Here is a 22,788-nt window from a genome sequence, read left to right on the forward strand (position 1 = left end):
GCTAGTGCCCATCAATACATGAGTGGATTAATAAAATGTGTTATATGTATACCATGGAGTACTATTCAGCTCTAAGAAACAGCGGTGATATAGCACCTCTTGTATTTTCTTGGATAGAGCTGGAACCCATATTACTAAGTGAAGTATCCCAAGAATGGAAAAACAAGCACCACATATACTCACCAGCAAATTGGTATTAACTGATCAGCACCTAAGTGGACACATAAGAATTACATTTATTGAGTATTGGGCAGGTGGGAGGGGGGAGGGGGGACAGGTATATACATACATAATGAATGAGATGTGCAATGTTTGGGGGATGGTCACACTTGAAGCTCAGACTTGTGAGGGGAGGAGGGGCAAGGGCATTATACGCAACCTTAAAATTTGTACCCCCATAATATGCTGAAAAAAATAATAATAAACTCAAAACGAATATTAGAAACTCACAATATAAATTATGGATTTTGTTTTATGTTACAGTTAAATTAGGTATGGATTAAATTGCTTGTGGATGGACATATATATATATATATGGCACTTTGGCCAATTACCTCCATGTTTCTATAAACAATAAATATTTTCTATTTTTCATTCTACATGACATTTTATCTACCACTCTGGAAATTTTCTTCTTATTGATATGCTCTCTTATATTAGTTTCCATGTTTTTTTCACTGTCTAAATTTTTTACAATTTCTCTAATTGCTCCTTCTCATTCCCTTCTCCTGGACTACCCTTCTCTCTCCCATGCCTCTAAATAGCAAGATTCTCCCATTCTCTTCTCACTCCATAATATTTCCCTTCATGACCGCCAATCTAAATCTAGTCATGTCCAGAATATCTCAATAGACCCTCAAACTCATTATTTCAAAATCTGCACATAGGATTTTTACTCTGCCAAACCTGATCCTCCTCCAGTGCTCCCTATCTCATCGAACAGCTGTATCATCTAAAAGTTTTCTTCTTCACCTTTTTCCCATAAATTTTACATATCCAATCCATTAAGCACTGGTAATTCATGCCCTGATTTTGTTTTTCAAAGCTATTTTTCCGCATCTTTACTGTCATTCACATGATATCTTGCCTGGACCACTTCAATAGACATATATATATATATTTTTATTTCAGGGTATTATGAGGGTACAAACATTTTGGTTACATTTTATTTATGTCTTTGCCTCTCCTTACCAAGGGATAGAGGCATGCCCTTCCCCTCTACAACACTCACCGCGTCCTTTAGTGGTTGACTGATTAACACTCTGGTGCTCACATGGTAGTAATATTCTCCAGGGACTAGGGGATTGAGGGGGGTTGTAAACTCATTTCAATAAATTTTTGACTGCTTTTTTTCTATTTCCACTCTTGATCCCTACAAACCTGTTCTCTACATAAGACCCAGATTGATCATTTGAATAGTGAAAATCTATTCATTCCATTGTCTTGCTTAAAATCCTTTATTAGCTCCCTGTTGGTTGTAGCATAGCAAAAAGAACAAGTTTCCAATAGATCTTAGAAGCTTCTATGTTATCTGTTTTTGCTTTCATCTTCTGTTTCCTCTAATGTCTTACACAAACCAGGTGTGACGACTGAAGCAAACTGTAAAGCTTGTGTTCCAGCACTGGTCCAGCCGACATTAGCCACACAAAAACATGGATCCACTTCTCCTAGAGATATCATAGTTTGGCGAGGAAAGCCATATTTAAAAAATAAAATTACATGTAAACTTCATATTTTTTTTACTTTTTGAATATTATGCAGGTACAAATGTTTTGGTTACATGGGTTGCTTTTGTACTGCTTGAATCAAAGTTACAAGTATGCCCATCTCCCAGATAATGGACATCGTACCCATTAGGTATAATTTCACCCATCCCCTCCATCGCCTTCCCACCTGCATGATTTCCATTGAATTTTACTTCTATCTGTGCACATGAGTGCTGATCAGTTAATTCCAATTTAATAGTGAGAACATGTGGTGTTTGTTTTTCCATTCTTGCAATACTTCACTTAGGAGAATAGTCTCTAGTTACATCCAGTAAACTTCATATTTTAAATTCTTTGCACCTAACTCACATGTTTTTAAAACATTCTGTAAAATACACAGATGATGTTTGTGGCAGGATTTAAGCCATGGGCCACGAGATGGCAACTGCTGTCTTACAGAGGCTACTTCCTACAGAATAGATTTTGTTTTACATGTTACTTAAGGACTTCTCAGGCTCCACATTCCTTATATTTGTATACATTACTATAAATATTAGCAGCATGTTAGAAGAATTTATGAACTCAACATAATACTATTATTTTTCAGTAATTTTCATCATGATTAAGTTAACAGATAATCAAAAAAATAAGGATCCATGCACAGGTAAGAAGATACAAATGATTGATAAGTGAAACAGCTGATATACATTTTCAACTCTGAAAGAGAAAATAAAACACAGCATAGACCCCAGGTGGGAAGCTCAAAACCAGGAATGCAATAATGATAAAATTAGGTCTTACCTGAAGTTTCCCCAAATCAGATGCAAGTTATTGGCATGAGAGGAAGAGCTCAGAAGAAATAATATAGAATAAGGCAGGGACAGGTACTTTCACCTGTATAAATATGATTAAAGTACCACTTATATTCTATATAATTTTTCACAGCACTTGGAAATATTTTGGAATTCAAACAGTAATACTAAAATGTGCAAGACCAATGTGGTAATGGTCAAAAATAAGTGAATGATATCTCTATTCTTTTTTTTGTTTTTGAAATATGATATCATGATTTATTAAGGAAAATGTGTTTATAAAAACAAGACTCAATTTTCTTTCTTTCAACTGAAATGAGTCTTATACCTTGTAAATTTCAGTATTAATCCTCTTAGAGAAAGTTTTCTCTTATTTGTCCCTTTGTGGAGTGGGAATCTAAATCCCTTAAAAAAGTTATCAAAACATAAGAAGCTGCTATGGTAGGCCTTATTCAGAATATTAGATTTCTTTGGGGGGGGGTTCTAATTTCTCTGCAGTGACAGTGTACAGAAACTATTTAGAAAATCAGTGGTAAACATGGGAGAGAAAATTGATTCTTAGAGAGATTAATATGAACATTAGGAATAGCATAATGATGCTAGCATAGTCAAATTCTTCTAGAAATAGAATGGACAACTTCAGTCTAATTGTGTTTTTTTCAAGATATCCTCAGATTAATCTCCACGTGGTCAATGTAGTCTTAAAACACCTAATCTTAAAATGCTTGAAATCATGGTATTTTTAGGAAAGAGAAAAGTTCTTTTTCCTTTTAGAAAAAGAAAGAAAAGTCATAATTTCAAATTTTCCCAGGTTTACTACCAATTCTACAATACTATGCGCATACTGAATATGACATACTACTCAGCCATAAAAGAAAATTGAACTAATACCTCTTGTATTAATCTGCATGGAAGTGGAGATCATTATTCTAAGTGAAGTATCACAAGAATGGAAATCAAATACCACATGCACTCATCATTAAATTGGAACTAGTTGACTAACACATATGTACACATATGGAAATAACATTTGTTGGAAATCAAGCAGGTGGAGGGAGAGGAGGGCATGGGTAAATTCACATCTAACAGGTACAAAGCACACTATCTGGGGAATGAGCACACTTTGACTAAAATGGTACAAAAGCAATTTATGTAACCGGAACATTTGTAGCCCTATAATATTCTGAAATAAATTTTTCAAATTAATAAGAGAATGTGTTACGTACCAGGCAAGGTACAGCATGGTGACTAGTAGCAACTCAGGGTTCTAATACTTCTGAATTCATATTGTATTCTTAATCTCTAAGGAAATTTGGTAAAATAGTCACATATTCATAGAAGATAGAAATATCTCTAACTAGAGAAGTAATGTAGGTACAAAGTTACAACTAAAAGTGGCAGCAGCTTAAATTTTTGTTTTGAGCATTGCACCTCTTCAGAATAATGCTGTGTTAATAAGTGAACTTTACAATGAAGAGTATGAGTCCCAGATAATTTAGACATTTCCCTATAGTAAGAGCTCAATAGATCTTTCAGGCAAATTCCCTGAATTATGAGGGGAATTAATTCCCTTCCATCTAAGGAAAAGTGTTAACCTATTAATTGTGTCCTAAATCACATCACCTAATGTCTCCTCTTAGATTTTCCTTAAACAATTATCTGTTTGGTTTCTAACTATTGAATCTCTGATAGACTTGACTTTTTCTTCCTTCAATGCACAAATATTGTTTGTTTCATCTTTTTAAGAGATCTTAATCAAGTTCTATCTCACCCCAGCTTTTTACCTTCCCCTGGCCTACTCAGTTCTTAGGGTCGCCTTATCTTCTATCTTTCTTTAGACTCAAAGACCTAGAAAGAGTACTTTATTCTCTTATAACATAATGGAGAAGGATAATCATATATGTTATAACAACATAGAAGTTCTTGTTAGTATAAGAGCCAGTTAAATGGTAGAGTTTTGTATTCGAAAACTAAAATTTCAAACCATCATCTCTTTCCTATTGCCTCCTTTAAAGTTTCTTTTTCCAACGTAGATTATTAGTCTGATTAAGGGCTAATATGTCTGAAGCACTGTGCTAAGAATTTTGTATGCATTATGTAATTGTATGTTATCTTAATCATTTGGAAATATTAAATTGTATTAACTCAGTATAAATACTTTCAAAAACAACTAGAGAAAATGTGAGTTATCAACTATAAAGTCAGTATCCCAAGTTCTTGTTCTACTAGAAGAACCAGACCAGAAAAACAGCAATTAAAAGAGAGGATTATCAGAATACCTTCTTAAAATAGTTCATCTATCCCATTGCATTATTAACATTTTGAATGTTATAGCTATAAGGATTCAACTTTTGTGTATGTGTGTGTCTGGTATCTGGTTTCTTCAGGGTTCTGGGATAACAAAAAACAAACACAAATACAAGACAAAACACAAGACAAAAACAAAACAAACATCTCCCCCTCAAATGCAAAAAGTACAGGAGAAGACAAAGCTATGTTTCTCTCTTTTATTTTTAACCTGACAAAATTTCTTATTTATTAGAACCCAATTCAAGCATCATTCCCTCTGGCAAGCTTTTCCTGATGCCCATAGCTATTCTGTCTGTCCTCTGTGTTTCCATAGCACTTTCTCTTACAATCCTTTCCACCCTCCATTTTAATTTTTGGTCTTGTTAGCCTTTCTTTGCAAAGAATGCTAGTTCACTGAGATCGTTATTCATTTGTATATCCTAAAGTATTGTCTAACACACAGTAGATGCTAAAATACAGACAAGGAGAAGGAATAGAAGAGAAAAAGAAACTGAAGAGAGAAGAGGATGAAAAGAGAGCAGTCAGCCAAGCTCTGAAGAAGAAGAGTACAATTATACAGGAAATGGTAGAGATTATTCATATAAAATGAATAAGAAAGACTGGAAAAGATGGAACAGAAAGAAAAGCTAGAAGTTATCTTTAAATTCATTGACATCCAGGAGCTTAACAGCTTGTAATTTCAAAAGGCTAATAAATAAAAGGATAAGTATTTCTGAAGCTCTGCGATGTACAATGAAATAGTAAAATAAATAATAATTAGGGTCTATTAACATACACAGTAATATATCTTGTAGTGCTAACTAATGACAGAGCCAGGCTCTTATATGCATTCAAATTATATATGTCTAGAGTTTAAAGCAAATAGCAGGAAATCAACTGCTTGTATTATGAATATATTTTAAATATTTAATTTATCAATTAATTATGATTTTTATTCAAGAAATAATTAAGATGCATGCTTTTTAAAGTTTTTGTACACTGATGATACCATATCTGAGAATATAGACAGTAATTTTTATTATCATTACTACAATCACATATAATATTCCTTTGCTTGAACACTCCCACTATAGAAGTGAAGCCTTATATTTCATCTTTCGTGAATCTTTCTCATCTGCTTCATTTAATTAATGTATCTGTAACATGAAACTTTAACAGATATGTCACTATGTAGATATCCTTCAATCTTATGATCTAAACTGTTGTAAGCTCATCTGCCATTTGTTAGTTTCTGTTCTTTTCAATTCTCTGTTCATCTTAAATGCAGCTGCACAATTAATTTTCCCTCCCTAAGCTCATGTTACTTCAGTTACTTAAAGAACAATTTCCTACTCAAAAGAGAATTGGGCTGAAACTGTTATTTTTTGCATTTTTGAATTTCTATTGAATGGCTCCCTTATATCTAGTTAACAATCTGTGTCTGCTCTCTTAGAGGAGAACTGCAACCTTTCAATTAATTCATCTGGGCCTTGTTCCATTTTTAAATCTAGGGCATTTTCCCATTTGACTCCCTCGTGAAGCAATGCTCCAAAATTTGAAGTCCAAGCATGTGAAGTTATTTAATTACTTTAAGTAATTAAAGTTAAAGCATATATTTTCCACTATGTATTGTATGTTTGCATTCATCTGCATGCTGAATATAGCCCACTTTGGTTTTCCTGTTTGTACTAATGTTCTACAATACTGAGATACAGGGGAGTTTGGGCACACAAAAGGTGCACAAAATGTATCAATTGAATGGAATAAGACTGCTATCAAAGTGGTTTCTGCAGTCTTACTATTATATAGGGAAAATTCTGACCTTTTTTATTGATTTTTTTTTCTATTGCTGCTGCAACAGAATACATTTGGTGGTTTAACCAATGAAACTTACAGTTCTATAGGTTAGATTGGTACTGGTTTCCTTTAACAAGAAACAAAGTGTTGGCAGGCCCACATTCCTTTCTGGAGGGTCTGGAGGAGAATCTGTCTCCTTGTTTTTTCCAGCTTCTAGAGGTCATGCACATGCCTTAGCCCATGGCCTCTTTCCTCCTTCTTCAAATTCAGCAATAATGAGTAAAGCCCTAATAAGGCTGCCATCTCTGTGGTTCTCTGCAATTAGGAAGGGTTCTCTGATTTTTAGAAAGCATGATAGATTGGCTCTACCTGGATAATCCAGGAGTATCTTCCTATATCATGGTTTTTAACCTTGATCAAATCTTTACAAAGTCCTGTTTGCCATACAAAGTATCTCATTCACAGGTTCCAAGGATTAGGGCATGGCCATCTTTGCAGGGAAATTATTCTTCTTATCACACCATCAAATACATGCATCTATAAACATTTCTTATGTTTCTACTACATGCACTAACAATATGAGATGGAGTAATTCAAAATTTCAAGAGTATCATTTAAAAATTATTATAAGAATAATCATTAAATGTGAAAAAGGAAAGGAAAAAAGAAATGCAAGTATAAAATAATAAGTGATGAAAATATTACTTCATCTCAAAACTACCCAAATCCTGTTCCTTCAGCCATAATAACAACTATGTCCATATTTTAAATGTGTATATATACATTTTATATATATTATTGCACATATAGGTATTGTAATACTCTAACATTATTTGGCAATTATTTTATCTAATAAATATATTATAGCTTTTGCAGATCACTGCATATAGATTCACCTCATTCATCAGCCTAGCTATAACACAGTTTATTAAATGACTGTAGTATTAAAGGAATTTAAATTGTTTCCAAAACTTTAAAAGCAATATACTTTAATGGGCATTTTGGAATTAAAGCTTTCTGTATGTGTGTTAGAACTCTAGTTGCACACAGAAATAATGCAATTCAAATAGCTAAGCAACAAAAATATATTAGCTAAAGTAATTGGGAAACCAAAAGGTACATGTAAATTCAAGAATTGTTACATGTAAGTATTAAGCAATGTTATCAGGAGTCTATCTATCCATATCTAGCTTTTCTCTGTCTGATGCCATTCTGAGATAGAGGCCTTTGATACAGCAGGAAGGTAGTCTCCAGCTATCCAAGCTAACATCTAAAGAAAGGAGAGCAATTTTTCTCAAATATTTTGGAAAGATCCACTGAGAATACTGTTAGAAATAATCTGGGTTACATATGTCTGGGAGTTAGGCAGCAGTCAGTGTAGATAAGTAGATGAAATATTCTAATCTCCAAACTTGAGTCAAGGAAGGCAGAATGAAAGGATGGGGAGCCAGCCCCATTTAAACAGCACAGCGTTAAAATATTGTTGTGGTTTAGGGGAGCAGTAAGTTCCAAAAGGAAGGAAACCACAAGCTGTGTATTCCTGTGGAGCCCCTGACTCAAAGCGTATGTCCATTTCTAAATTTTATAGTTGTTATGGGCTCAATTATGTCTCCTCCAAATTCTTATATTGAAGTCCTAGCCTTCAGTATCTCAGAATGTGACTGTATTTGGAGATAGGGCTTTTAAAGAGGTACCTATTAATAAAATCAGGCAATATAGAAGGAGGCATCCCAAATCCAATATGACTGGTATTCTTATAAGAAGAGGAGATTAACACACAGACAACACACAGACTAAGGGACTCCTATGTGAGGATACAGCAAGAAAGTAGCCATCTACAAGCTAAAAAGGGGCCTGAGGGGGGAAAAAAACACATTCACACCTTAATCATAGACTTCTAGCCTCAAAAACTGTGAGAAAATAAAATTCTGTTTAAGCTACCTAGTCTGTGGTATTTTGTTACAGCAGCTGTAGCAAACTTATACAGTCATTATTGTAACATTTGAATATGGAAATATTGTAACATTAACACTTCTAGCACCACATAAGATAGTGACCAAACCATTTTTGTTATTGAATATTATCAATGTGTTCTATTTTCTGACCAGTCAAAAATGATACCTCCTTAATAGTATAGTTGTTATTTGCCTAATGACTGAGAAGTGAAATATTTTGCATCAGTTGATCATTTTGTATTTCATTTTCTATGAATCCACTATTTATATTCTTTCTTCATATTTATAGGGTTATTTTTCATTTCATATCCTTAGTTTGATTTTATATCACAAATACATTTTTCTAGTTTGTCGCACGTCTTTTAAAATTATTCATTTGCATTTGTGCCTGAGTGTTACTTCAATTCACTGAGAGGCAGATAAAACAAAATGGAATTAGATGTTCAAGAGATTTATTTGAAAACAGCTATGAAGCCCCATGGGGAGCAAGCTCAAGGTGACTGGAAGAACCAGTTGAACCATGTTAGATGTCTTACTGTAGAACAAAGAAACAGTAAAGAAACAATGGGTAGTAAAAGTCATAGACTGTGGCATCGTCCTAAGAAAGTTTTGTTAGAACCAATGGGAAGTCCGCAAATGCAAAATTGCCAATCACAGGAGTTACTGAACTCCCAGGAATGGCCATGCCATGATTTCCATGCTACACCCTGTCATTTGTTGGGAGCAGCTCATGTGATGTGTGGTCTCTCATGGTGGTGTATTGCAGAGCACAGAAGCTGAAGTCTTCGATAGATTATGCTCTCTGCAGTCAGAGATCTGAGGGATGTACTTTCATGGTGGCTGTAGCCTGTTTGCTCTAAGATTGACTACTTGTGCTTCCCCTGCTCTGTTCAGTAATGCAGAGAACTTCATTTCCCAGACTGTCTTGCCAACTTTCATTTTGTGGCTTGAACTAATGGTAGGTGCTCACAGAAGCCTGGGAAGTGTGGAGAATGGAAAAATCTTAGTATTTCTCCTTCTTTTGCGCTGTCTTAAAGGGTATCTCTAGCAGGAGCTACACCTTTTCCAGGGCCCCAGCTTTTACAGAACCATTCCTTCCTATTTAATCCCAGTTCTTGTCAGCTCTTGTTGCTGCTGTGGTGTTAGCTGCCTTTAGAGAGAGAGAGATCGGCTTCAGGGATCTCATAACCTACATTTCCTATTTGCGGCTTTAGCTACCTGCTGTTCTAAATTTCTGGGTTGCCCAGACAACCTCTCTTTGGAGCCTCAGTTCTTTTGTTACCTATAGACTAACTCTATGTATTAAAGCCCATTTGTTTGAAACATCTAGAATAGTTTTTATTATTCTTACTGTAAACTAACTGATGGAGAATTTTTCCTGTGTAGAAGATTTTTAAGGAAAATTATCTGTGCTATAATGGATGTGTCATACATTTATTATCACCTAGTATTGCCAAGCACTATTAGAGATATTAGGGATAAAATAGAAAATAAAAGAGACAGAAGTTTCTGATTTGAGGTTATAGTCTAGTTAATAGAAAGAGAGAATAAATAATATATGTAACATATATAAAATATATACTTGAGAAGCCAATAAGCAATGTGAAAATAGAAGCAGGCAACGAGATTTTTAAGTGTGGTGGCATTTGAATGTAATGGGTGGTCAGAATAGGCTTCAATGAGAAGATCATATTTAAGCAAAGACTTGAAGGAGTTGACGAAGAAGTCTATGAGGTTATCTGGAGGAGAAATATTACAAAGAAAGGATATAGTCTAGGCAAAGGCTTTTAAAATGAACCATGTTTAACATGTTCAAGAAGGAGCAAAGAGGCCAGTATAGCTGGATAGGAATGGTTTAAGAGAAAATAATAGGAAATAAAGTCAGAAAGTAATGGGAGACCAGATCATTTTCGAATTTACAAACCACTTATGGAGATTGACTTAGGTTCAAGAGAAGAAAGTATAAGAAGGTCTTAGCAGAGGAAAGACACAATCTGACTTAGTGACTTTAAAGTGAACTTTAAAAAGTGCACTCAGCACTTTTGTTGTAAATAGAGTTAATGTGGAAGTAGTAAAGGAGGAAATAGGAATAATAATTAAGAAACTATCGCAGGTATCCAGTGGAGAGATGGTGGTGGTTTAGAACAAGATGGTAGTTGTAGAAGTGATGACAAGTGGAGGGTTCTGGATCTCTTTTGAAGGTAAAGCCAACTAGATTTCTGCACAGTTGTTTGGGATATAATACAAAGAGTTGAGTTAAAAATGACACAAAAGTTTGTAGCCTAGACAACTGGAAAAATAGATTTCCACCTATTGAGATGAAGAAGATAGTGGGAACATCATATATTTTACATTTCATATATTCAGTTGGAAATGCTTACTAGATGTCCAAGTGGAAATGTGAAGTCATATACAAGAATGGAATTCAGAAAGATATTTGGAATTAAGATAAATATCTTGGAAAAAATTATGCAAATGATATTAAAAGTCTTGAGACAGAAAGTGATCACCACATGAGCATATATAAAGAAAAATGAAGTCCAAAAACTGAGCCTTAATCCATTCTAAATTAGAAGATTTAGAAAATGAAATGAAAACAAGCAAAGGAGATTAAGAAGGAGTGAGTAGTAAGAAAGAAGAAAATCAACAATTGTGGTGAACTAAACTTTAAGCAAAAAAAAAAAAAAAGAATGTATTTTCAAGTGAAAGACATGATTAGTTGAGTCAAATGCTGTTATGTAGATCTAACAATGTAGAGACAATTGTTGAACATGCAAGAATAACTTTGGTGGAATGGTAGAGACAAATGCCTGTTGCAGATAGGTTTGGGGAAGAATAGGAGAAGAGGATTAGGAAACAGTACAGTAAAGAGAAAGAAACCAAAAGACACACCATCAAACAAATTACCATTGCAGGCAATAGGGCTCAATCTGGGAAATTTGGGAGACATTATGAAACACACTTTAGCATTATCTCAAGGAATGGGCAAATAATCTGAAATATTTATTACTCATTACCCATTTGTCATTGATACATCACCCTTAGGTACTTCCAGTTTGCCCTGTGTGTGTGAGCTGAACGCTTATCCTCGTTGAGGTGAAGAATGAAGGGCCAAAAAGGTCCTCTGACAAAGTCCTTGTGTAATTATGAAGGTGAGGGCTAACCAGGTGTAGGCTGAGCATATGCTTCATCTGCTATAGTCTATATTTCTTCCTTTGGGGAAAGATATGAATCTACCAAACATTGTGTCCAAACACTTTAATCACAAATGGGAAATGAGAAAAGACTTTGTTTTCCTTTTCATTCATCAGAATAGCAGCAGAGTTATATGTGAGGGATGAAATGGGATGGGAGCTACTGGCTACTGAAAGAAAGAAACAAACAAACAAAATCTCATGGTAGTGCTAGGCCAGTTTCTTCATGTGAGAGAACATATGTAATGAACTCACTCATTCAAGGAGTTATAATAGTATTTGCACTTACTCCTTGCCCACACCAACTTTATGAAACACTTGTTTACCAATACAGCATTCTGAGCAAAAGGCAATTTCCATCAAATTTTTCCAAAATATAAATAATTATGAAGTGTTAGTTAAGGTCTTTCAATTCTAAGTAACAGAAATGTAGGCTGGCTTAATTTAGGAGGCTGTACTTGAACTAGTAAGAATGGTCACATGGTAAAACATTACGCAGACTGATCTTATGAGAAACTAGAATCAGGAACTGAAGAGCCATTGGAAATAGAGCAATATGTCTCTTCTATTTTTCTTTCTGGGAGTCTCTGAGTTTAACTGATCTCTTTTTTTCAGGCTGTTTGCTTATTAACGCTTCTTCAAAAATGTGTTAGTTTTCTATTGCTATATAACAAGTTACCAGTGGCTTGAAACAACACTAATTCATTATTTCTCTATGTTCAGGGGTCAGGAATCTAGACATGGATTGAATGGAAATTAAAAGATACAGGGGAAACCATCCATTTTTATGCTTAGGTGTGGACAACCATGTAAAAATACGATTGGACAACAATCCAATGCTAGAAGGCTGGGTGGAGGAACTCAGCAAGGTCTGTCTGTCTAGATTCTTCTTGGCTTCTCTGAGCATGCATTCCCTCCTTCTGAGTGTGAGGCATGGCCCTTTTTGGAATGGGGATTTTATGATTTACAATCAAACAAAGTAAATCAGATAATCTCTTTATGTCCAGTTTTTACACAGAATCATTTTAGGTTTTATGAAAGCTTTCAGGAAAAGGGGTTCTGGCTATCATGGCCCGCCTTTGGGAAGAGAGATTCTAGTTCCTATCGCTAGCCTTAGGGAAGAATGGGACTGAGATGCAAAAGGGCAAGGGAAGGTCAGAGGAGATCTTTTGCTGGTTTCTGAGCCCCATCAGAGTCTAGTGACTCTGCCTAATCATGTTTTGCATGTGGCATGTGGCGTTGCATAAAATACTGTAAGCCTGGTTGTTGGTGTCATCAATATAAAGGGAATACACAGTGCTCAGACAATGAGAAGACTGAGGAGTGACTAGTGAGAAAAAAAGAAAAACAAGTAACTGTATTTATCTGCAAATTAGGCAAAAAAAAATTTTTTCCCAAGGGAAGGGCATAATGAGCTGACTGAAATGTTGCTTAGGATTGACAATTGATCTAGCAATATGGTGACATAAATAATAAATACTATAGAGATATAATCACTATTTCTATTATAAGTACCCACTGACTGCCTATAAATCCACACAACCTCCTGCATTCAAATATGGCCATTCTCCTGTTCCTAGAACTTTCCTTCCCTGACATGATTTAAACCTATTCCTGCTGCCTGCTGTGAACTACTCACCATTCATCCATCCACTACAATCTAAATTAGTATTCAGATTTCAATATGCATCATCATCATTTTGACATCATCTATCTGTGTGTGTTTAACCTCTACACTAAACGTACTAAGAAAAGATATGCAGAACATCTGTTTTGTAACAAGCTTTCCAGATTTTTCTCTTTGCATAGTAAATTTTGAGAATTTTTGATCAATTTGTGTGCCTCAACACCCAAAATATAAGGGAAATGAAAACAATCAAGTGGCAATAACAATTTCAATTTCAAAAATTTGGAAAGCATAAAACTGCTAAAACAGCACCACATATTAATCATTGGTTGAGACCATGTACATTCTACAGGAACATACAAATAATGTGAAAAGTAATACAGCCAGTGACTCTCATGGGTCTCATTGTGTCAACACAACTGTTTGGGGGAACAATTTTGTTGGTCAGAAAATCTGGTTGCTTGGGTTTTGACAACTGATAAAGAGGTCTTTGACCTAATCTTTCTAAGGTCAGTGAAGAGGGTCAATAACATAACAAAGTTTGTAGAAGGTAGCTTTCAGCTAGTATTGATGTCCTTTGTGCTCCTAAACAAGCCCAGTAATAGCATGACTAGCCAAGACTCTGTACTTGAATCAAGCAAAGCCCATATTCAATGATATTTGGGGGTTTTATCAGGTGAAATACACACGGTACTTGGAAATTTATTTTAGTGGCACTTAGTAACCTTAGTCTAGAAATCTATATGAAAAATAATTAGCTAAACTAGAGCTGGCATTTCATAATGATCTTATATAAGTCAGAATGGTAGAATATGCTTTAATAATACAATATTAATTAAACCACATTCCATATGGAGAGTTCATCTTAGTTACAGAAAGTGTTTTAGGGCCTGTTGTTTCATGTTTCTACCACTTCTCATAACCTTCCCCGTGAAAGTTTCTAAGATTTTATTCATTTTCAATCAGGGAATCAACCAGTCAATAGGTACAAATAGAAACAGACTATTTAGTAACTGGAATTCAGTAAGGCACATGTTTAACTTCTTGTTAATGTCCAATATAGCATAATTGTTAAAAGTGTAGTAGTTGTATCATAAATTAGAACTGGAATCAAATCTATCCCTAACATTTTGGGCAAATGTCTTAACATTCTAGACCTCAGTTTAGTCAGACATATAAAAAAATATAAAATAATCTACTTTTTGAATTTTTGTGAAAATTACATAAGACAATGTATATAAAGTTCTTGCCTCCCAGGAATCATGCATGCAAACTATTTTTATGATTATAACTATTATCAATCTCATTAACTGGTATCTCAGTAACTTCAGAGCATTGATATGCTTTTCTCTCTTTCTCTGTATTTCCAGCCAAGGAGCTTTGGACTTTAGCTGTATTCTTTCCTACTATGGATTACTTAAGATCTAATCATCATAATTTGATTACATCTGGTGTCTGAGTCTTTTCAATTGTTGCTTTATGAGAGAATATCATCTGGATGCCAAAAGGCAATAGAAAATATCTTGGTTGAAGTATATCGTATCTTAGCAGTTTCACATGCGAAGATAAGAGAAATTTTCACTCCCTCTACTCCCCATCTAGGTATGTTTCTAAGGTGTGTTACTTGCAGTCTCAGGTTTTGGGACAACTCAGTTAGCTACAGTTTGTATGGAGGAAAAATTCAATCTAGTTTAAATGTAAAAGAAAAACTTATTATAACCTGCAGAAACTAAGAAAAAGCTTTGTAACATACAGAGCCTGGACTCCCTGTTTGGATTCATATGCTTTTCTAGCTTCTGTGTCTGTCTCAGTCTGCTTCATTTTCTACTCTCTTTCTACCTAACAATATTTACTTATTCATATGCTTAGCCTACTTAAGATAAAGGCTCAGTTGCTATTTTAAAATAGAGGCCCAAAGTAAAGTAGCTTAGAAAGAAGAAGGTTTTCTTTTCTTTTCAAATATAAAAGTCCCCAAGTGAGCAGCTCAAGTTGGCAATCATTCAAAGACTCAGATTCTTTTTAAATAGCTCCTGATATTATTAATATCTTCTACTATTCAGGCTGAACTATAGGTATATTTATGTTTCAACATTTTGGGATGCATGGTGGCAAAGGCTCACATAATGTCTTCAAGTCAAGATATAGATATTCCAACAGTGAGAATTTAGTCTATGGTCACATCTGGCACATGGGAGATTGGAAAATATTGTCTTTACTTAGGCAGTCAAGTGAAAGCCAGCAAATTCTACCTAAATACTTGAGGCTTCCAAAGATGGTAACAGATTCTTAATGTATGTTCCCTAATTCAAGAAGTCAGGAAAATCAACTAATGCCTTTAAATCCCATTTCTAAGTTTTCAGGAGAGATAATCTTTCTAAATGAACCACTTTAGGTTGGGTATTCACTCTTAATCCAAAAAGTTATAGACAGAGATAAGTTATATAAACCAAACATGGTCATCAATATCCATACCTAAAGTCAGAGAGTAGTTCAGAAGAGGAGAGTTTAGGTTGAATAGATATTCTAATGTTTATTTTCTAATTTACTATTAGACTTTTAATTTTGAGAAGGTAACATAAACCCTTACATCAGGATAAAATACTCACAAATAGAAAGCTACTGACCAACAAATCTAGTTGATGAAAATATTTTCATATAAAATACTAACAAACTAAATTTTGAAAGATAGTTAAACAATAAAACACAATGTTCAATTATCTGATTTATAAACTTAAAGGTATTATATTGAACAATTTTTAATATAATTTATTCTACTAATATGTCCAAATAGAGGAACTATTATTACCTTTAGATGATGAAAAGGCATTTGACTTAATTCAAAACACATTTTCCTATTTAAAAACATAGCACCAGAAATAGATGGACCTACCATTAAGAGGATATAAGAATATAATATCTCAAAACTTTTCAGGTATTAATTATATCTGATGATAGAGTATCTTTTTCTAACTCAGAAAGCTCATAGAATGCTAAGCTAGTATAATACAAGAGTTGGCCACAGGGTCACTGTCCTCGGTTCAGTCTGCCAGAACATGAATATCAGGATCTCTGGCCTCCTTCTATATTATGATACAGAGAGAAAGAAAAGGAACCAGAGGGTCCTTTTTTGTGTAAACATAGAAACTTTTCTGGAATATTCTTTAACAAGAGAAATGTAAATATTTGATGATTATACCAATGATGTCTATTACTATTTTTTTCTATTCAAAAACAAAATATGGAAAGCAAAGTATTTTGCAAAGTTTGGGGTACTTGAGATATTTTACTGTAAAGAAATATAGAAGTAACTATTTAGATTATTTTCAATTGAGAATTCTCTTTTTTCTTTGACCTATCACAGTATCAACTAATTCTGCAATTGAATTGTGAATTCCAGCACTTAGAAGTACTGCGTAGATGTATGACTGTTTGCAGAGAGATAAACTGCTAAACATAAAGTATAGCACTCAGCTACTCACACACATTATTTGTTTTTATGTAAAAGGAGTTATTGATTTTTATGTCTATTAATAAATCAGTTTTATAGTCATGCAATCAAGGTTCAGTGAGAGTTACTAATTCAGACTTGCAGATACATTAGACATGAAATATGTTTAAATTTAAACAAGCAGCCCTAATTTCAAAACTTGCATTGCTACTTCCTATCTTTCAGGAGATAAAATTTTTACTTCTATTATGCAACACAGCCCAAGTTTTTGAACCTCATAATTCTAGATGAAGAAAATAAACAAGCTTTGATTATATTTTCTTTACTAAAAAATTTCTATTTCTTATACATTTTTCAATCTTTCCTTTGCTGAGCATTAATTTAGTACCTGTATTCTAATTGTTTATTTTTGTATTTCTAAAGAGCTTTGCCACGAGGAGCTTTGCCAAGGACTGCCACAATCTATTGCATCTAGGTAAATTATTGCTTATGCAAGCCTACAGACAGATCATCTTTACAGAATCCTGATGCTACTCTGTCCATGGAATGCTTAGTCATTATTATGTAACCATTGAACAATGTAACAAGATAATGTTGATTGCATAATAAATTATATTTAGGACCCCAAAATTAGTTATGGTATTCTGGCTTGAAAAAGGCAATTTTCGCAAACAAATAAGGTAATTTTTCTGGAGTTTCATGATGACATAGTTGGGGTATAAGAATGTGCTTGCTAAACCCCAATTCTCTGCTTCCTATAGCATGATAAGATCTTACCCTGGGACGCATAATTTTATCACCACCAATCCTAGCACAATTCTATTTAGGAAATTAGGGAAACATAAGATTCCTTATATACTGAGCACACATCCACCACCAGCTTGATGTCCTCTAGTAGCTTTAACTAGAAAATGATCAATTTAGAATATTTTAGTTAACTAATTAGTTTGAAATTTATGTGTAATTTCTGCCAGATGTCAAACTCAGTCATTTTTAGAACAACTTTAGTAGCACACTCTAATGCAAATATTAATAGTAGAAACTCTGTGAAGGGTTATTAAGCAAATGAAAGGATAAGTAATTACTACACTTTTGAAAGGATCTTCCTGATTTTCCTACTGCATTCACTAAGTTTATAATTATCTGTCACTTACCGATTACAATGGATTGAATCTAAATGAATTCTAATGAAAAGACACATTCATTGAATTTGGGAAATTGTAGGAGGAGCAGTTTTCTGAGACTGAGGAAAAAATATTCCTTGTTGAGCTTGTTAATCTTGGGCTAAGTGGAAAGCTGGAGCTCAGGGAAGAGGAAATCTAACTATTTATACGTTTGTGTCATCCATATGTAGTAGGAATTTAACACCCGTAGGACTGATGTAGGTTCCCTAGGGAGACTATGCAAATAAGGAGGAGGAAAAACTGAATTAATACTTGCAAAGATTACGAAAATGTTGTATAGATGATGATGACAGCAACAAAAGACAGGAAAAAAAGGAAGGTAAATCAGGAGATAGGGTTGTCATAGACTCTGAATGAAGAAAGTATATCAAGAAGGAGGAATTGATCAAGAGTGACAAATGCTTCATAGAAAGATGGAATTACATGAAAATCACTGGATTTGAAAAGATGAAAGATGTTGGTGACCTTAACCAGAGTGGTTTCAATATATTGGCAGGATAAGAAATGGATTAAAGTGAAAATAGGATCTGAAGAAACAGACCCAATGAACTCAGACAAAAGTTTCAAAAAGTTTCGTAATAAATAAAAGGAAATAGGGAAAAGAAAGCTGAAGAGGAATACATATAGGGGCATATATTTTTGTTGTTTTGTCTTCTGATTAGTCATTTGCTTTACAATGGAAACTATAACAGCATGCATGTATTTTGATAAGAACCTTCCAGTAAAGAGGAAATATTGATGATTCACATGAAATACAAATGCTTTGAATAGGCAAGGTTTATAAGATCTAGTGCACACTGAGGGAGAGATTGGGCTGAGGTAGGGCCAGAAACATTCATTATGCTAAAGGAAGGAAGAGCAGAATATTTATATGCAAGGAGTCTTCTGAAAAGATGGGACAGTTTCTTCTTATTTTACAATTGACTCTTGAACAATGTGGAAGTTAGGGTTCCTGATGTCCTGCAGAGTTGAAAAATTCATGTAAAAACTTAACTACTAATGGCCTATTGTTGACCAGAAGCCTTATCAATAGCACAAACAGTTGATTAACACCTATTTTTTGTGTTACATATATCATATACTGTAGTCTTACAATAAAGTAAGCTACAAAAAGGAAAATGTTATTAAGAAAATCATAAGAAAGATAAAATGTATTTATTTATGCATTAAGTGGAAGTAGATCATCATAAAGTTCTTCAACTTGTCATCTACATGTTGAGTGGGCTGAGGGGTAGCAGGAAGAGGCAGGTTTGGTCTTGCTGTCTCAAGGTGGCCAAGGTGGAAGAAAATCCATATGTAAGTGGGACCATGCAGTTCAAACTCATATTGTTCAAGGGTCTACTGTACTTTTTTTTTTTTTAAGCAGCATCATCAGCTGAGAGTGAGGAGAAGATGAACTGTTAGAAGGTTGTATAGAAAAAAAGGTTCTTAATTACTATGTAGGATGGCAAATATTCTTGGCGTATGTAGTAGGATACTTGGATAATGTTGGTGCTCATTTGGAACGTGTGATCTTAAAGTTTGTTGGGGAATAACATGTTCAACTGCTCTTGAAAATATGTAAAATATTGGATAGTTGCTTTTATTACAATTGTTTTTTTTTTTTTTAGAAAAATATTATGGAAGAATGTAAGATTTCATGGTATTTATAAGTTACTTGTTATGATGTTGGATCATGGAATCTAAGCCAGATCAGGTAAAACCTGAGAACATGGGATATTAGACACTGGGGAAAGGATGAATATTTGAAGAATGGTAGGTGAGAGACCTAGGATTCTCAGTGAATTTGCACAAATGCTGGAATGGAAATATTGAACTGGAGGGATTAAGAGAAGGTAGTCAAATAACCAGATGGTGTAAAATGATTTGAATGAGGTTTTCCTATTGGTAATAACAGAGTTAGGGGTCATGGTTAAAAAGTAATCTGTGGAAATGCCTTTGGAACCTATGACATCAGAGGCCAAGAGTCTCAGTAGTTTTGTTGGTTTGCTCCTCCTTGTGGATTTTGACGTTAGGCAAATATTCATAACAGTGTGGGAATATGGGCTGAGAGATGACTTAAGCTCTAGATTCCATTAGTCACATAAGAAAAGGACAGATAGGAACAAGACAGACTTAGAACATATTGAAATTCTACTACATCAATTTTGTATAATTAACAATATTAATAGACAAAAATTCTCAATAGATGTCTAAGTGACATTTGATAGAATAATTAATGTTAACTATATATAATATACATCATATATAAATTTATATAAACTAACATCATTATTATTTAATTTTGCTTTAAACATACCAGCTGAGGCAATTAGAATGAAATGAGGGTTAAGCATTGGAAAGGAGATGGTAAAATTGCATATATTCATGTTGCATCATTTGTTAGTAAATTTGGAAGACATACTAGGTAATTTCCATGGTCTCTTTCGGGGTTAATAATCTCTAATGCCTCAGTATGTCTTCTCTAGGATGTCCAAGAGGCACATCTTAAGCATTCCAGAAATACAGCATGTGTTTTACTTCCTGCTCTTTGTATCAGCAAGGAAATATCCATTGCTTGGAAGAATCAAAGAAAATCACTTGTGATTATTTAGGATCATTGTGTGTATTTACAGTAACACTCCTCACAAATAATCTTTTGCTTTTTTATATGTTATTATCTTCCATGCACACACAAATATTTTTTTTCTATATGACAGAGAAAGGACACTCATTTGATATGAATGAAACTATAATAAAAGCTGTAGCTTGGCACTCATATTTCCCACTCTAACAATTAAATAGTTTAAGCAATCATGGAAAAGTAGTGGATGAGGAATTGGGATAACTGAGAAATTAAATGATGGAAATGGTTTGAATGATATCTAAGTTTCACTCCAGCTGGAAAATTTATTTCCTCACTCTTTTTGTTCTTATTCTTGACGTAGTTATTCACTTTTTTCCCTCCATTATACAGTCTTCACCTCATATTGTTTAAAAAAAAGTAAAAATAATAAAACTACTGATACATTGAACAAAATTTTGACAAATACAACCGCCTTATCCAAAGAAATTTTTAGATATTCTGGAATCAGTGGAAAACCTGAAAGGACCAATATAACAAAATTTCATTGCCTAATCTTTGCCTGAAAGACAGATAGATATTATTCAGCAAGCCCAAGCAGACACGAATGAATGTTCTCATAAACAAAATGCTGGAGGCTAGCGACATCATCTCTAGCTTTATTTCTTAACTTCTCATTTTGCTGTGCCAGACCAGGCACATCAAAAGACATATTACCTTTCTGGAATCTCAGAGAGGGTAGTGATTACAACCAGGGAACATGTTAATCAGCAGAATTGATATGTTTGTGCCTACATTCTAATTTTCACCCCTTCTTTTCTTTTCCCCCCTCTGTCCTTTATATTTTAAGTTTGTCTATCACTGAATTTATTGTGGCCTGGATTTCTGCCCTTCCCCCATTCCATTCAGAAGCAAAAACTGTACAAATGTGGAATCAGGAAAGCCACACACACACATACACACACACACACACACACTTTCATTTATGAGATGAATATTAGTCTTGTCTACCTAGACTTCATTTATTGCCATAAAACAGTTAAAAATATCATATTATTACATTTTGATATAATAAATATATGCAATAAGTATATATTAAACACTGTATATGAAACACAGATAAGTGAGTTTATCCCAGTCTTCATTGGATTTGCAGTCTAATTGGGATAACAAGACATTTACTCAAAGAAAAATTAAAGAAATCATGATAAATGTTTGTTCTTTAAAAAATAAACATATCATTATAGATTTTAGAGGAGACGTATAGTTCAAATTTGTGGGGACTCAGAACAAAAATAAGGAAAACAAGACATGGAGAAGGGAATTTGGGTAAAATTCTGAAAGATTAAATTGAGAGTATAGCAAGTGGTAATAAAACCACAAAAGTAGAAAATGAATAGGTAAATCTGGAATATACTTACCAGCCTGTAGTCCAGTTTCACTGAAGAGTAAGAGAGGAATGCTAATTAGGGCTGCATAAGCATTGGGTGTGAAAAGCCTTGAGTTTTAGGCAGGAGGTTAGTAACAAATTTATTCATTGTCATTAGAAGCAGGATGGGTTATATGATTCTCAAGGCCCAATGCCAAATAAATATGACCCATGTTTAAAAAAGTCATTAAGAATTTCAAAATGACTACAGCAGAACTTTAAACCAAATGTGGATCCCTTCTAAGCATGAGGCCCTGTGGGATGCACAACTCATACACCCATGGACCAACCCTACTGGTGAGTCATTGTTTTTGAGTGTTGGAGTAAATGATAGGAAATTGCATTTAAGGAAAATAGATCTAGTGAGATTGCTCAAGATAAGGTGGAAAGAAAGATAATAGGAAAGGTAAAAGAATTAAAAGACACTGGATTCATAAAGAAGAGTTATAGTTTGGTGGGATTACAAATTAATAAAGTGGTTATAGTATTAAATAAACATTATGAAGGAAAAATGTATCCCTATAGTTGGCAAATTACAACCATCTAAAAAGAAAAAGAAGAGAAGTGAATCAAATATGAGTCCACAGTTTTCATTTTGGAATAATAGGAAAGAAAGTAAAAATAACAAAGACAGTAAAATCAGAAGAGAAGCTGATTTGGGAGAACACTGGTAAAAGGCTGATCTTAATTGAGAAATGCCAAAATACAAGTAGATAAATAATTTGTGATGTAGCTTAGAATATAAGATCAGATGTCAGGAAAAAAATTATTAGGGAAAGAGATA

Source organism: Microcebus murinus, chromosome 2 (genome assembly GCF_040939455.1).
Source record: "Microcebus murinus isolate Inina chromosome 2, M.murinus_Inina_mat1.0, whole genome shotgun sequence".
NCBI classification, from domain to species: Eukaryota; Metazoa; Chordata; class Mammalia; order Primates; family Cheirogaleidae; genus Microcebus; species Microcebus murinus.